Source organism: Saccostrea echinata, unplaced genomic scaffold, assembly GCF_033153115.1.
Source record: "Saccostrea echinata isolate AGI-Se365-2 ecotype Australia unplaced genomic scaffold, CSIRO_AGI_Sech_v1 ptg000054l, whole genome shotgun sequence".
Taxonomy (NCBI): domain Eukaryota; kingdom Metazoa; phylum Mollusca; class Bivalvia; order Ostreida; family Ostreidae; genus Saccostrea; species Saccostrea echinata.
In genome coordinates this window covers 44,539,723-44,557,208 of record NW_026889803.1, presented here as the reverse complement: position 1 = coordinate 44,557,208, position 17,486 = coordinate 44,539,723, and positions in this window count along the sequence as shown.

The following is a 17,486-nucleotide window of genomic DNA, read 5'->3' as shown; positions in this document are numbered from 1 at the left end:
TGTGCCAGCACCTACTGCGACACGGGACCTCGGTTTATACGGTCTCATTGGAAGGACCAGTCCCCACGTCCCGCAGTGGGATTCGAACCCACGACGTAAGGATCAACTCCTTACTCAACGACTCTAGAGCAGACGCTCTTACCACTGCACCACGCGGGCGACTAATAATTAAGGTTAAGCATCCTCTGTTCACTTTTATAAAATTAAGTTGTTTAAAAAAAAAAAAAGAAATCGTAAATGTGCTTACCTTGCGATGGAAAGGTTGACAGAAAACGCCCTTTAAGGATGCTTTAGACACTACTTTTGGAGTCGCCTGCGTGGCGCAGTGGTTAGAGCGTCTGCTCTAGAGTCGCGGAGTAAGGAGCTGATCCTTACTCCGTTCGAATCCCACTGCGGATGACACCGTCTAAACTGAGGTCCAGTGTCGCAGTAAAAATCCCTTACTGCTCAATGGACCTAAGTGCCAAGTATAGGTATAAATTTGCAGCCCTCCACCGACAAGTGGGAGCGTCTCCATGAGTGAAAAATTCTCGAGAGGGACGTTAAAGAACAAACAAACAAACAAATTTTGGCCTTTGAGAAAATTGTGTCATATAAAGGTGTACATACTGAGTCTAGTTCATTTTCAACAGAGGGTATCTGCCATATTTCTCCAGGAAAAATGTTTAAGGACATACGCAACGTAGTTTAAACTTTATTGTCTTGTTCCCTGGGACTGAAGAGTTTCCGATACTTAAAGGAACTGTGTGCTACATTTTAATGTCTATATACACATGTATGCTGTTGTACACTTATTCTAAAACAAGTATGGATGAACAAAACATCTAGAATATATGTTTAGTAATTTTTGTATATATTTTTCTTTTAATTATACAAGAATTTTCATCAATTGATATCTTTTCAAAACCCCTGGTAATACGCAATATACCCCAAGCTGGTTTTAATCCACATACAAGACCGGGATGGGCCAAAGAGGTAAAAGAATCCCATGTGTAAGAAAGAAAAATGCGGCGTCTCTGGATTGATGAAGGGAGACCTAGGGGTATGGTTTATGAAACTTATCGAAACTACAAAAGAGCCAAAAGACAGTTCAGAAATGCACTAAATACAGAAAACGAGCGCTATATGAGTGGCGTATACCGTGATGTTGACGAAGCAGCCGACTGCAATATTCGCCTATTTTGGAAGTTGGTAAAAAGACAGAAACGCAGATCTTCCAATACCTATCCTGAAATTCACCGAGAAAACGGAGTTACCTATAGCAATCCTTCTGGAGTCGCTGAAGCCTTTGCAATGCACTTTCAAAATATTTATACTCCTTCTGATGATTCATCATTTGACCAAGACTTCCATCGCCAAATTGAAGAGAAGTATGCAGACATTGAAAAGCTGTGTGATCATTATAGCGGCGACATTCCCGGTGGCCCAATTACTGTAACCGAGTTAACACCCATCATTCGCAAGCTGAAATACAGAAAAGCACCTGGTGCTGATCGAGTAACACATGAACACATTGTTTTCGGTGGCGAATGTGCCCTTGCATGTTCTGTAAAAATGTTTAGTGCTATTGTTTTGCATAGGGTGATACCTTGTGCATGGAAACGGGGATTCATTGTGCCGCTATACAAGGGAGGGGATAAATCTAAAACTTCGTGCAATAGCTACAGACCAGTCGCTTTATTGTCATGCTTTTTAAAGATTTTTGAAAGTATCATTCATATCCGCATTTCTGAACATGTGTTAATTAATAAATCATTCCCAAATCCCCAACAGCAAGGTTTTCAACAGAAGCTAGGTTGTTTGACGGCATCCTTCAACTTACATGAAACTATTTTTCATAATTTAGAACAGGGTAGCAATGTTTATGTTAGTTTTTTTAGATAGTACAAAGGCATTTGATACAGTATGGAGACATGCTCTTTTATTGAACTTGTATGAACTTGGTGTAACAGGAAAACTTTGGTCTATACTAAAGGACTGTCACATTGATACATCAAGTGCTATTATAGTTAATCAATCTCAGTCCAGGTGGTTTCCTGTCCAGCAGGGTGTCAGACAAGGCGGTGTCCTTTCTACATTCTTGTATCTTGTGTACATTAACGATTTGATTAATATTCTAGAACAATCATCCAATTATTCAGGCATTCTTAATATATTTTATGTAGCTGTCCCTCACTGGCAGATGATCTAGCATACATAGGACTTTCACCTGCATCCCTTCAAACAATGCTGAACATTTCATTCGAACATTCCAGGAGATGGCGATTTACGTTCAATGCCCCAAAATCCTGTATTCTGAGATTCCGCGCAAAAAATGTCAGAGTAGACTTCGACTATGTATGGTTCTTGGGAAACGAAACCATTCCTTGTCTGGACAACTGAAATCATCTCGGTATTCTTATCAATGATAAGTGCAATCTTTCAGATAGGATAATTTCTGCATGTCGAAAGGGGAAAAACTCGTATTTCGCCCTTAATGATATTGGATCTCAGTACCTGAACCCTTTAACACTTTCTCATCTCTACAAATCAGTTGTCTTACCATCGGTACTCTACGGATGTAAATTATGGAATGACATGTCCTCAAATGATTTACATCGCTTGAATGTCTTCCAACATTTAGTGGTCAAAAACGCCCAGAATCTACCTACCAGAACAAGGTCTGATATTTGTGAAAACCTTTTTGAAGTTCTTCCAATACAAGCCGAGATTGATACAAGGAAGCTACTATTTTTTTGGCCGTCTGTGTTGCCTGGAATACAAAACTCTGTCATAGAAAATCTTCTTAACCAGGCTGTTTTCTTACTTGGAGAGGATCGCTCATAAGCAGCTAGGTTTTATTCCTGATATTTTGAGTCTTTTATGCATTTATAACCTTTGCGAATATGTGAGAGGGTGGCTTTCGCTCGGTTAATTTCCATCAAAGTCAGCCTGGAAACAAATTGTGAGATCTGCGACTTTTCGATACAATAAGCTCCGGAGAGACACACGTGTTTCAGGTGATCCAGGATTCGTCCGTTTCCGGAAAATATTTCAGGATGGAAATCCGGCTTTATTCTGGCGACTACCCAAAGACTGTTATGAGATTTCGTTGTGCAAATTCATTTGCGAATTAGTCTCCGAATCTCCTCGAGAAACTACAGAAATTTGTCCCCTTTGTGGAACTCTTTACGTTGATCTCTTTAACCATGCGTCGTGTACTTGTCGTATCACATATGATATACGCAATCAATGGTGGGAGGATGTAATTAACTATACTTTGACATTAACTTGTGTGCTGAACTGTGTGCCCTTACAGATGATGAACTGTACTTGATTCTTCTAGGCCGTAAGCCGAACACCATTCTATCCGCCTTCCACTTCCGAAACTTTCAGCTACGTAACTCATTGCTGATGCTTGTTCTCTCTATAAGCGCAATCTTTCCGTACTGCAAATCTGTCAGTGAGGGATGCTTCCCACTCCTTTATATCTTTCTGTTTTCCCAATGTTCATCTATAGGTTTTTTTTTTTTTTTTTGATAACACGCAAGGACATAGTGTATGAAGTAAAGTAATGACCACTATTTTGTGGTCTCAAACTTTGTAAATATTTCTTTTTTCTATTTATATGTTTACATGCAATTCACCTTTGTATGTGTACGAGTTTCAGTTGATGTAGTTATGTTATATATACGATATTCTTTTTGTGTATTTTGTAGAGTATTCATTAATCACTGCAAAGTGGAAATAAAGTATGAATGAATGAATGAATGTCTACGAACATCTGATGGCACTATAATCTTAAATTAAGAATATCTTGAAAAATTATCAGTAGGTAATGTATGTTGCGTATGTCCTTAATTTAAAGACAATAACTAAGTATTAGTGAACAGAAATCCCAGTTGCTCACTTACATTTGGAAAATACAAGTCATCCATATAACGTTTCAATTACTAGTCTTTATCTTGGTCTAATATTATATTAAAAGTTTTTATTTTTAATTTTGTCATTTTCTCTAGGATTTTCCATCGAAGGGCAGATCACTCTAACTACATAAAACTACCATGAGATTCCATAACTTGATAATTTGCGAAGTTTAAATTTTATTTTAAGACATCCATGAGATCCTAAATGGGCCATATGAAATTATGGATACAAGTGAGCAAAGATATTTAACAACTAACATAAAGGAATGCACATGAGTAATAGTATTGTTGAAAATATTTTCAAAAATATCTTTTCAACTAAGATAATCTTAGTAAATAACTCACTATGAAATCTTAAAGAAGGAGGACGGTTTTGATTGGCATTCGGCAGGAATCTGAGCGCACTCGAAAAGTGAAAATTTCATCGATCTGTCACATGAAATTTTAGCACTCTTTTAATGTATCGGGTTCCCGCGAAATAGGAAAGGAAAATATTTTCCCGATATTGTGTTTTGATTTGCTACAAAATAACTTGAAAATTGGTTAGATGAGTCATTTGGTGCAAAATATTGCATTTTTAAATACGTTTTTCTTAAAATTTTCTATCTCTGGGTCATCTCTTTTGATTTTGAAACGTTATTTGTGTATATTTCAATTCAAAGAAGTAAACAAACATATGGGGAAAAAATGGAGAAAAGACCAAGAGACAATGTAAAATGAACTTTAAAAAAAATCCAAGTGTAAGTCCGGTGCTTCATTGTCGTTTTAAAATCCTTAATGTGTGTATTGCAATGATAGCTCAGTAGAATGCGTTACCCGTCCAGTGCAATGGTATAGAATTTTTTGGGGGTTCGATCCTTCGCAGGAGCGTTATTTTTTTTTTTTTTTAATGCAAAGTCATTTCTTTTGATAGTTTAATTTTATGTAATGATTTGTTTTAAAATAGATGAATTTCGGTTCTGTTCTACCGAAAGCGAAATCAATCCTTCCAATCTACTGCTATTTAAAAGTACACATGTACTTGATATTGCATTAATTTACTTTACCCTATTATCTTATAAGTGTTTATTATTTATGTGAAGTGTTACTATGTTATTGGGAGATACAGGTTTAAGACCATGCAGGGAACTTAAGGACGACGGACCTAATTCGAAATTTTGCGCCACTGCGCAGAAAACCGCGCAAATGCCTTGAATTAAATTGACTTAATTATGTATTGCAAAAGATGAAAAAAATATATACATTTTTAATTCTTTTAAAGATATTCAAACGTTTCCTCTCAATTCAAAAATATTGTAAATATTTCGATTTATATTCATTTGTTAATTTTATAAATAAATGATTTATTTGGCCAAGGTATTCCCATCGAAAATTCCCCCCAAAATGTGGCCTAAACATGAGTTTGACATGCACCCCTGAAATCTGGCATAATTTGCTGGTAAATTGTCTTGTTAACATTGTCCTTCAATATGAATTTCTATTGCAGAATTTTTTCAATGATCACTCTTATACCTTTCACTGGCAATTTCCCATTACTTCCTATGGTAATTTTCGATTTCCATCTCCAACTTTTGAAACGCTCCCCATTAAAAATCAACATCGATGACCATATGATTTTTTTTATTGATTTTAACTCACTAAAAGTCACTTAACCTCATATTAAAATTTGAATATTTTAATTCTGGTTGTAACTCTGTATTTGATTGGATTAAAAAATTACTTTATATCGTATAAAATGGGTTGCCTACGTCATAATGACTTGCGTCAAAAACGTATCGATCCGCCAGACGTTACATTCAAATTTTGTACAAATTGAAGTCATTTTTTAAGGACAATCATCTTTTTTTCTTATACCAAATGAAAATGCATTTTCACTATATAATCATTAGAGCCCCGTCTTAACACCAGAACCACTAACCCATAGGTGCATAGTTATGATGAACAAAAGTGCCTCTTCCAAAATTATGAATTTAATGGCCCCTGGTTCAGGAGTTCTAGACTAAGTGTTTGGGCGACGCTCTTATAATTATATAATGGAAATGCATTAATTCTTTGTAAATCTTCTCTACTTCTGGGTATTAAACCAATAAAATAAGTACATAGTTTTGATGAGCAAGGGTACCTCTTCCGAAATTGTGAAAGATGTTGCCCCCGTTTCAGGGGTTCCGGGGTGGGGTGTTAAACCTTTGTCGCTCAGCGTCCCGATGCATTTGATTGTAGTGTATTGTCTTATTTCTTATGTTCCTAGTGGTAGGGCGCTCGCTTCGTGATCGGGAGGCCCGGGTTTGATTCTCATTCACCGCGCCGCGTCAAACCTATAACTTAAACATAAATAGTGACTGTTCCTTCGCCAAGCGCCCCGCAATAGAAGTGAAAGTCACGGATCTTTCGGATGAGACCTTAAAAACCGAGGTCCCGTGTTGCGGTAACCGTTGTCACGATAAAGAACTCTACTCTCAATGGCCCTGAGTGCCGATTATAGGTTTTAATTTGAAGTCCTTCATTGGCATACGGTGACGTCTCTATATCAGTGAAAAATTCTGGAATGGGACGTTAAACAACAATCAATCAGTCTTGTTATGTTTCTGTATGAAGTAGTTTAATAATAAAAAAAAACGTTGTAAAAATGCACATGCCGTGGTCAGACATACAACATGGTGTCTGAAGTTTAAGAGCCAATAAAGAATCTAACAACCATTAAATAATGGATATGTTAAGCGGTGCAGTACCTAAAATGGACTGGGAGGCGCAGGAACTAGAATCCGCCTGGAAAGCAGCATGCAGATTTCATGTTCTCATGACCTGAAAGAAAAGTCGGAAATAGAAAAATGCTTTGATTGATTGATTGTACGTTGTTTTACGTTATGTTCGAGAATTTTTCGCTCATATATTGACGTCACCATATACCTGTGAAGGGCTTCAAATTTTGACCTTTACTCGGCACTCAGGGACATTGAGCAGTGAGGGATCTTAATCGCGCCAACGCCTGCCGTGACACGGAGTCTCGGTTTTCAAGGTCTCATCCGAAGGACCCGCAACTTTCACTTCAAAGTGGCGAGCGCATGGCTAAGGAACAATTGCTGCCATTTTTTATCGACTTAGGTCAGTCGCGGCCGAGATTCGATACCACGACCTCCCGATCACGGCGATTGGATGAATAAACAGAGCAACATGTCTTATATAGTTAATACCAATGATGATATCAAATACAGAAGAAACCGTGAACATATGAGATCAACAGCAGCTCAGTTTAAACATTAACAACACTCCATGGAACCAGAAATCTCTGACTCATCTCTCCGATCGGAAGGAGGTGAGTTCGAATCGAGCGTTTTAATTTTGTGACGAGAACAAAAGTTGCATCAATGCCTTGAGATCACATACTGAAGGTGCATTTTTTCGAAAATCTCCTCTTGTCATGGGTTTTAAACAAACTAAGTATATAGTTATGAAGAGCAAGGGCATCTCTTCCAAATTAATAAATTCCTTGGCTCCTAGGTCCAGGGTTCTGGCGTTAGGAACGCTATGATTATAAAGTGAAAATGCATTAATTCTTTAAAATCATCTTCTCGGCTTCTTGATATTAAACAAAGTAAGAATATAGGTATGATGAGCAAGGGTGCCTCTTCCAAAATTATAAATTTCATGGCCCCTGGGTCAGAGGTTCTGGTGTTACGGCAGGGCTCTATTGATTATATAGTGTAAATGCATTAATTCTTTGAAAAGTTTCTTTTCTGCTCCTGGGTATTATTTAACAAACTAAATGCATGGTTATCATAAGCAAGAATGCCTCTTCCGAAATTGTGAAATTCATGGCCACAGGGTTGGGGGTTTTGGTGAAATGGGGGGGGGGGGGGCTCAAATCATTATTTAGTGAAAAGACATAATTTCTTTGAAACTTTTCTTTTTCGCTCCTGGTTATAAAGAAAAGAAGCTAGTAAGTGTATAGTTATGATGAACAGAGTGCTTCTTTCAGAATTTCTCGGGAGGGGGGGGGCATTTATAATAAAGTGAAAAATGTGTTGTTGTTTACAAATCTTCAACTAAGTTCATAGTTATGATGATGATGGTACCTCTTTCAAATTTCTGAATTTCATGATCCTGGGTCATAGGTTCTGGTGTTAGGATAGGGCTTTGTTGAATCTGTTGTGAAAATGCATTATTTCTTTCAAAATCCTTTCTGCTTCTGGCCATATCAGGCAAACAGAGTAAAAGTTTTAATAAGCAAGGGTATTTTTAACCGATTTTGAACATCTGGACCATTTGGTCGTGTTCTAGTCCTGGCCAGGGCTTTATTAATTTGTATTCAACTGAGAGAAGTTATTTCCCTTTGTCATTCACGTTTGATAATTAGTCAATGTAAATAATGTATTTGAAAGGTTAATAGAATAAGAGAATTATGCAAGAATTTTAATTGAATAATACAGAAAAGACTCTAATGATTAAGTAGACTTGTAAATAGATAAATAAAAGTGAGACATTAAATAATTTTAAAATGTTCAAAAGACCAAGAGAGGCCAATGTGAGAGATAAGTATTATATGGGGTTGAAAATAGTACAGAAGCATTAATAGTTTGTTCATAGTCTGCATGGTAATAATGATAAATGGGGGACAGATTAGAACTTAATTTATGAGTTTTTACTGAATACGTGTACTAGACTAAGTATTTCGATGATTCTGATCATCCCAATTCTCTTGCTTTTAAGCAACAAAGCTTCATTTATCGTTTTTTACAGATTTAAAAGAACACTCAAATATGTAAAGTTTCCGTTTTGAATTTTTTCCCTTGCTTTTTAAAAGAAAAAAGTATACCCCAAAAACTGCCTGTATGCTTTTTTCCCGACCAACTGACTAAAAGTGACCCAACTCAAAAAACTTTTTTTTTAACCTCCGGGAAACGATATTTTTAATTTATTTTGAATTTTTCTCATCCTGTCAACAAGTAATTTAATTCTATTAATACCTTCAATTTCAATAAATTTTGAAAATTCAGCACTGATGTTAAAAATGTCGGAAGGGGGAAGGGGGGGGGATTTCACTACATACTGACCCAATTATTCATCCTGAGTGGAGAGTGCAAACAAACATTTCTCATTTGCTTCACGGAATCTATTATACTAATTGATGTAGGCATATAAGATGACATACCTACTGTACTGTATGTAGCGCATTACATGCTCCCCTCATTGCCAATGTTGCCTTTATTCTCTCCCTGCTTTTGACTTTGGCGGCTGTGGCTGTGATGGATATCTCGGTCAATGTTGTTTAACGTCCCCCTCGAGAATTTTTCACTCATTTGGTGACACCACCACTTGCCGATGGATGGCTGCAAATTTTGACCTATACTCTGCACTCAGGGCCATTGACCAGTGAGGGATCTTTTTCGTGCCAGTACCTGCTGCGACACGGGACGTCAAGGTCTAATCGGAAAGACTGGTCTCCACGTCCCGCAGTAGAATTTGAACCCGCGATGCAAGCATCAACTCCTTTCTCCGCGACTCTAGAGCAAAAGCTCTAACCACTGCGCCACGCGGGCGACTCGGTCGATATTTACAGCAACGGTATGCATAACGTTATCAATCTGTCAAACATCATCTGTGTACGCAACCGTCTTTTGACAATGTCTTTGCAGTTGTTTTTTTTTTCATTTCTGAAGAAGTTCACGGCACACCCTAAACGTGTAACTCAAAGCGGTGCGCTTTGATAAATGGATTTATAATGTATTTACTGCATAAACCCCATTCTTCACGAAAAATTTGGCCTAAAATTAGTATAGATCAGTCTTATTTTATTTGAGTCTTTTTCAGAGTCAAAAGCTCATTTGTTCCATTAGTAATGTGTATAAATAAAAATATCGAAGTTAAAAAAAACTGTTTTCTTCAGTTAGCAATGTACTTATTTCAAGAGGTATCTCAAGGTTTAGATAAGTTTTTTTTCTTCCTTTAGCAATTTACTAAAATGCCTTGAGGTAAAGAAAAACTGTTTTCTTTAAATAGCTATGAACATATTAAAAAAGGTCTACATGTTGTCATTTTTCCTGTGTTCCATCTGCACAGATAATGATTTCATTCTCTGCTACATTACATGTCTGGTCTTTGGCCTGATTTAAATCGGAAATGGTTTACATAAGAAGAGAACATCTTAGCACACCACACCCCTTGTCCTATTTCTGCGGGAAAAAAGTAAACCGATTATCCAAGAATGAAGACCGTCATTGGTTTCTCAAATTAAATTGAATGCTTTGGGTGTACAATGTTAACTCTAATCAATTCCACACAGACTATTGTAAAGTTGAAAAAATCCGTTTCGTATTCTTATGTCCTTAGATGAAAGTGCACAATATGTCCTCACCTTAAACCAAAAGGTCATTTGGGCAAGTTCTAGGTCACTGGCAAAAGTAAAATTCGTGCCTGGTCCATAACTTTCAATGAATGTTGGAAGTTAGTACTTTACACAAAGATTACTTACGACGTGAGAGTTTCTCGTGAACTTGACCCAAGTCATTTACACAAGGTCAAAGTACCTTTTAAAAGAATGTAAACACATGTCCTTACCATGTGTTGTAATTAAGCTCATACTTTACAGCAAGATTTGACAGTGACCCAAGGTATTTAGGGTTACTTCTTGGTAATTGGCAGTAAAATTCAAGTCTGATCCATGCATAACTCACTAATGGGGTAGTACTCGAAAATAATACATGTCAGAAGGATTACTTAGGGCCTTCTTTTGCTCTTTAAAAATGCATATGAATGTTATTTTCACTTTATACACTGTTTTTCCACTTTTAAAATTGAAGATTATAAGTGAATCATTTGGATACAAAGCTACAAGTTTAAATGTAAGTAATGAATATTGCAAGAAAAATAATTTTGGTGGATTTTTTTTTTAGTTTTCAATGCTATGCCTCCTGTAGCTAAGGCCTTCAGATTGATCTGAATATTGTTGTGAATAAATTGAAGATTATTAGTAAATCATTTGGATACAAAGCTACATGTTTAAATGTTGGCAATGAGTATTGCAAGAAACATAATTTAGGTGGACTTTTTTCAGTTTTCAATGCTATGCCCCCTGTAGCTATATAAGGCCTTCAGATTGATCTGAATATTGTTGTGAATAAAAACAAGATGTGTTTGTGAAACACTGATGCCCCCGTATGGCAGTATGTGAAATATGAAAGCCATAGCTTCAACCAATCAAAAGCTATGGGAAAGGCTTAAGATTTTGCGGACAAACTGACTAACAAACAGGCAGACGGATGGACAGGGCAAAAACTATATACCCCCGAATCTTCCATTACGGGGGCATAAAAATATGCATGACGGTCATATCAAAGGGAACTTATCTGATCGACCGTCGTTATGACCTCCTTTGCAAATACAGTCGGATATTACTGACATGTTTCATACCAATTGTTAGGCCATTGTTTTTATATTAATTTTGAATACTTAGAAGTGTGCTTGAGACCTTATTTTCTCGAATTACTTGATCAATATAGAGGGCTCATGTCAGTTTTGAACTGTAGACAAGGAATGCTTACTCCTCATAGGCAACTAATCTCAACTCTGATGTTTCCAGAGGTGCGTACGCGTGTTGTCGCCATTTTCACAATTTGTATTGTAGAAAGAATTTATTAGATCAAACACTTCGTTATCTTTTTTCATCCTCTATCATACTGCATCATCATCATCTGAATAATTATCTTTGGAATGAATGGAAAATCTATCTGTACCAGCATATCTTCTAGACCAATACTTTTCAAACGACTGCACAGAGGACCTTCAGATATCCGGACGCTTCAGCTTTCGGACGATTTTTTATGGGAACGGAATTTTTTAACGATATTTTGTCTCATCTATCCGGAATTCCGCGTTTCATATCCGGACGGTCTTTTTCACCACAAAATGCATGTTAACGTTTTATTTTGGTTCATTTATACGAACGGTTAATTTTTAATTGGTCTGTCAACTCTGTTCAAATTTCTTGAGGTAGGTGTTAATTGCTGTAAAAACATGACTTGCTGCAAGGTTGAAAAGACTCCCCCTGACATAAACTTCATACGTGTTAGATCTATTTAAGGAAGTCGTAACATTGGTTTAATGTAGTGCTACTTATACATGTACAACCATTTACAACTCTCAAACACTAGAGTTGCCTTTTCATGAGTCAACCGGATATGGTATTTGTCCACCCACTGTTCGCCTCATTTAGTGCCCGTGTCTTTTTAAAACTGATCCAAGTTTTTACCCAACACTACCTAGAAAGGCTGCACATTTCTCAAATTTGATTCGATTCTTCTGTTCATCAGGAATAGCAGTCTTTGATTTGTAATGGGTTGCTCAGATTTGTTGTATAGACCAGTTAAAAGATTGACACAAGCCCTTCATCTTCTATGCTAAGTGTTCCATCTGAAGGTCAGCTGGAATGTTGGAATCCACCTTTCCTGTATTATTTACGAAGAGTTCATAAAAACTTTTGATTCTTGTAAACTGTAAGAGGACTGCTAGTGACACAAGAACCTCAAGCATTCAGATGTATACTTAGAATGTGCTTGAGACCTTAAACTCTGGCATGGGGTATTTCATTCAGATGATCTTTCTATCTCGATCGGGAACTTTACATGTACATATAGTAGCCCAAGTTGCTGTACACTAGTACTGTAAAAGGACTGCTAGTGAAACACAAGAACCTCAAGCATTCAGGTGCATACATAGAATTGTGCTTGAGACCTTAACCACTGGCATGATCTTTCTATCTCGACCAAAGAGTTTCAGTCTGTCATATACAGAACAAATTGCTGTGTTTTGTAATTCCAGAACAGTAGCCCTTTTAACAAAATATCTTATGATTAATTTTTATGATAAAAACCTGACGTTAAATCACAAAAATTCTTAAGAGTTTCTTAATCATAAAATTTGTAATTTACAAGAGTTCTTACCCTCTCATAAGTATTTTAGAGTCGATTTTAATTTAAAAATAAACAGATAACACCTAAAAACACGTTTAATAGAACTTTTTTTTACGCATGCTTCCAATGCATTTATATTATTTTACAATTACTGTTGAAAAATTTAATGATATATTAAGAATTTTGTATGACAATTTACGATTTGTGATTGTGACGTCAGATTTCAAACAATCGATGCCCTCGATTTTTGTTTTCCATGTTTGTTTCACTTACAAGTGTTGAAAACCGCTTCATTTTATTCTGATCCACTGTTTCAAGGATTATAAAGCATGTTAAGATCGTATTCTAGTAAAGAAGTCTGTCATTATGGAAATCCGTGAAAAGCACTTAATATTTTTTGTATGAGATTCGTACAAAATTAGGATTTTTTTGAAAAGGGCTAGAGGTTCCTTACTGGCATGGAATTTGTGTGTTCCATACCAGAGAAATCACACAAAGTTTTCACTATACAAGCACGTGTGATTGACATGAAAGAGTCCTTATTATGATCATAATTGCACTGAACATTCTTTTTAACTGTTCGTGTAATTTGCTTCTCGTGATCGGGAGGCCCGAATTCGATTCTCCTTCGCTGCGCCGTCAATCCTAAGCCGTAAAGTGACTGTTCCTTCGCCAAGCGCCCGGCACCAGAAGTGAAAGTCACTGGTCTTTCGGATGGGACCTTAAAAATTGAGGTCCCGTGTCACGGTTGGCGTTGGCACGTTAAAGAACCCTCACTGCTCAATGGTCCTGAGTGCCAAGTATAGGTCTTAATTTGAAGCCCTTTGCCGTCATACGGTGACGTCTCTTTATGAGTTAAAAATTCTCGAACTGGACGTTAAACATACCAATCAATCAATCTTACTTGATTCTTGTTGTATTCATGGATCCCTTACTAAAAGACTGCTAATTGTATAAAGTTCTGAAAATAAGCGCAAGGAAATGCATCAAGCAGTAAAACATTTCAAATGTAATGAATTGCAGATGCTTAAAATGTTTCTGATTTACATAGTCTGTCATTATCATTTAACACTGTCCGTACCCTTTTCCTCCACTGAATCTTTTCCTTGTCAACTTGTCTTCCAATGTGAACTTCGACGACCTGTACTCAAGCAGACTGGTATATATTTAAGTCATATAGTTTTCATACTTGTAAGGAATATGCACACATCAGCATATTTTTGTTCGTTTGAACGGAGAACAGGCAGAGCTACATGTACTACTAAATTCTTCTTTATATCTTTTGAATATTGTGTACAGATGACCTATCAGTGGCAAAAGCACCTTCCCTTGGATACAAACATTTTTGACCTGACCTTAAGGTTTGACATACTTTTTGAAAAACTGACTTTGCCCATAACTTGACATTTGTATTACTTGTGACACACCTTTCTTTGGGTACCAACATTTTTGGCCTTGGAGTTTGATCACATTACCTACTTTTGCAAAATTTCACCAAACTTTATTCATCTTGGCCATAACTTTTGAATGGTTGGTGCTAAGACTTTTATATTTCACAAGTATATTTGATGTGATCAGCCCTTTTTTTAGGTACGAAAATGTTTGAACTTGCCCGTAGAGTTTGGTTTGACCTATTTCTGAAAATTTTAACCTTAGAACGATTGCTCCTGGGGCTTTCATATATTACATTTGTATTCCTTGTGACGAGACCCTTGCTGGGATACAAACATGTTTAACCTCACGAGCTTGATTTTTGAGTTTGACCTACTTTTGAACAAGACCTTTCTTTGGGTATATTAATTCAATCAATATTTTTTAACTTTGACCTTGGAGTTTGACCTATATTTGATAAACTTTAACCTTGGCTTTGAGCTGCTATACGGGAGCATCACTGTTTCACAAACACATCTTGTTTGGTACTAAAATGTTAAAGAAAATTGCTTTACAAGATCTGATGAAACCTCTCAAAAGTCTGTTTTAAATGAAGATCGCCTACTCAAAGCTGTGCATTTTTGGTAAGAATATAATCTAATATTTAATACTGTAATGCATTATATAACGAAGTGCAAGGGATTATAGGATAAGGATAATGTGTTCTGGAAGTTGGAACTTCAGTTTAGCGTAGCGCATTGCATTCGTTACTTTGAGAAGGAATGGTTTCAGGTTTTGAGGCGTAACGATACATCATGTACGTATCTTTTTTTACAACGTGACTGCGGCGATTTCCCATACTTCACGTTCATTATATATATATATATATATATATATATATATATATATATATATATATATATATATATATATATATATATATATATATATATATATATCAAATCGGTTAATTTTTGATAATCGGTTATTCGGACGTTTTTCCGGTCGAGTACCTTAAGTCTCTTTTTTGTAATAGAATAAAAAAACTTTTAAACACTTTTTGAAATATTTCAATCGTGTTACCGGCCTTCGTCAGTCGTGTTGAACAACGTATTATGACGTCACAGTGTACATGTACAATAGAAAGACAACGTCATGAATCAAACTTGCGCGAAAAACATTTGAAAAGATTGCGAGAGTTGCAATAGTAAAGTAATCAGATGATACATATATTAACCTTATTTAGAGTCCAAATATATGTATCTGATTTCTTCACTATTGTAACTCTCGTAATCTTTTCAGATGTTGTTCGCGCAAATTAGATTCATGACGTTGTCTTTCTATTGTATGTACATTGTGACGTCATAATACGTTCAACGTTAGTTGCTACGCATTTGAATAAACACGGTAATACGGATGAAATATTTCAGAAAGTTCATTTAGTGACCGATGCTCAGAGAAAATGCAAGAAAAAATTCTGGATGCACAGACTGAAGTCATTCCGTCCTAATGGTATCAACAAACTAAATGACTTTACCAGGATGAACGTGAACTAGACCCAATTCCTGATTGTAACAAACAAGTTTATTCTCTCTATATAGTGATAACTTTACACCGTTAATTCGCATTATCAATTCTGGAACAACTCACACACAGATGTATTGCTTGTAATACATTTTTGTTTATTATTTCTTTTATCCGATAAACAGTCATAAAAACATTTCAAAATGTATAATACATCCAAATTCATATTGTAAAATTTCCCTTCCATATTATCTTTCTTTGGTTTCTTTTTATCATGAATAGTTACGCTATTTTGAGAGAATAAGACAGTTAGCGATAATTAATTCGTTCAATTATATAAATGGCACTCTCCAGAGTGCACCTGAGTGACCGGACGTATTTCATAGCGGTCCGGATTTCTTTCTTTACAACTGGTTATAAACTTCAAATTAAACATGTAGCATTCTAATTACATAGTGTTTGGCAGTTTATATTTAGTAGTAGTGCTATATTATACAGTTGTTGACTGGGGTAGAGGGAAACAGTCGATCTGTTGGACCGGAATGCAAGCTGTTGCCCAAGGCCGTAGGCCGCGGGCAACAGCTTGCACTCCGGTCCAAAAGATCGACTGTTTCCCGAGATTCCTGTCAACAACTGTTTTGTTATATTCCTACTAAATCAAATTCATAAATTTAACAGAAAATAAAACTCTTTTGGGAGAGAGTGACTTTACGTGTATTTATCAACATTTATCGTATTTTTACTGTCTCTTCTTTCAAGCATAGCCTGGATTTCATCCTCGTTCGCCGCAGCAAAACGAACATCGGCCATTTCTGTTTATAAATCTTAACGACAGGTTTAAATTACTCGGCACTCTTCGGCTGATTACATTTAAATCACTGTTATCCGAATCAGCCGAGGTTTGCCGAATGAGGAAAAGATACCTCAATTTAGTGCCATTTGACGTCAGCGGGCAACAGTCTTTTTTAACAGTCTGTTTTAACAATTCCTGGACCGACAGTCGGGGAAAACAGTCGAACTGTTGGACTTTTTAAAGAAATTATATAGGGACTGTTTAGTAGGGGTATAACAAATATATTTGTTATACCCCTACTAAACAGTCCCAATATAATTTCTTATTATTTTTTTTTTTTTTAAATCCAACGTTGCGACTATTTCCCCCGACTGTCGGTCCAGGAACTGTTTATATGGACTGTTAAAAAAGGACAGTTGCCCGCTGACGTCAAATGGCGCTACATTGAGTTATCTTTTCCTCATTCGGCAAACCTCGGCTGATTCGGGTAACCGTGCATTAAATGTAATCAGCCAAGTAATATAAATCTGTCGTTAAGATAAATAGAAATGGGCGATGTTCGTTTTGCTGCGGCGAACGAAGATGAAATCCAGGTGGTACTTGAAAGAAGGGACAGTAAAAATACAAAAAAATGTTTTATTTTGTTTTAAATTCATGAATTTGATTTATTAGGAGCATAACAAAACAGTTGTTGACAGGAGTCTCCGAGTCGGGAAACAGTCGATCTGTTGGACCGGAGTTCAAGCTGTTGCCCGCGGCCTAGGCCTTGGGCAACAGCTTGCACTCTGGTCCAACAGATCGACTATTTCCCTCTACCCCAGCTGCAGTCAACAACTGTATAATACTATTAAAAGGATTTCATTTGAATTCGAATTTTAAGATCTAATTTGAATATAATTTTCTTAATTTTTAGTTCTAATGGTCAAAGATCAGAAGTCAGAGCTTATACGAAGTTAAATTGCCCGTCTGTCTGTCCGTAAACAATTT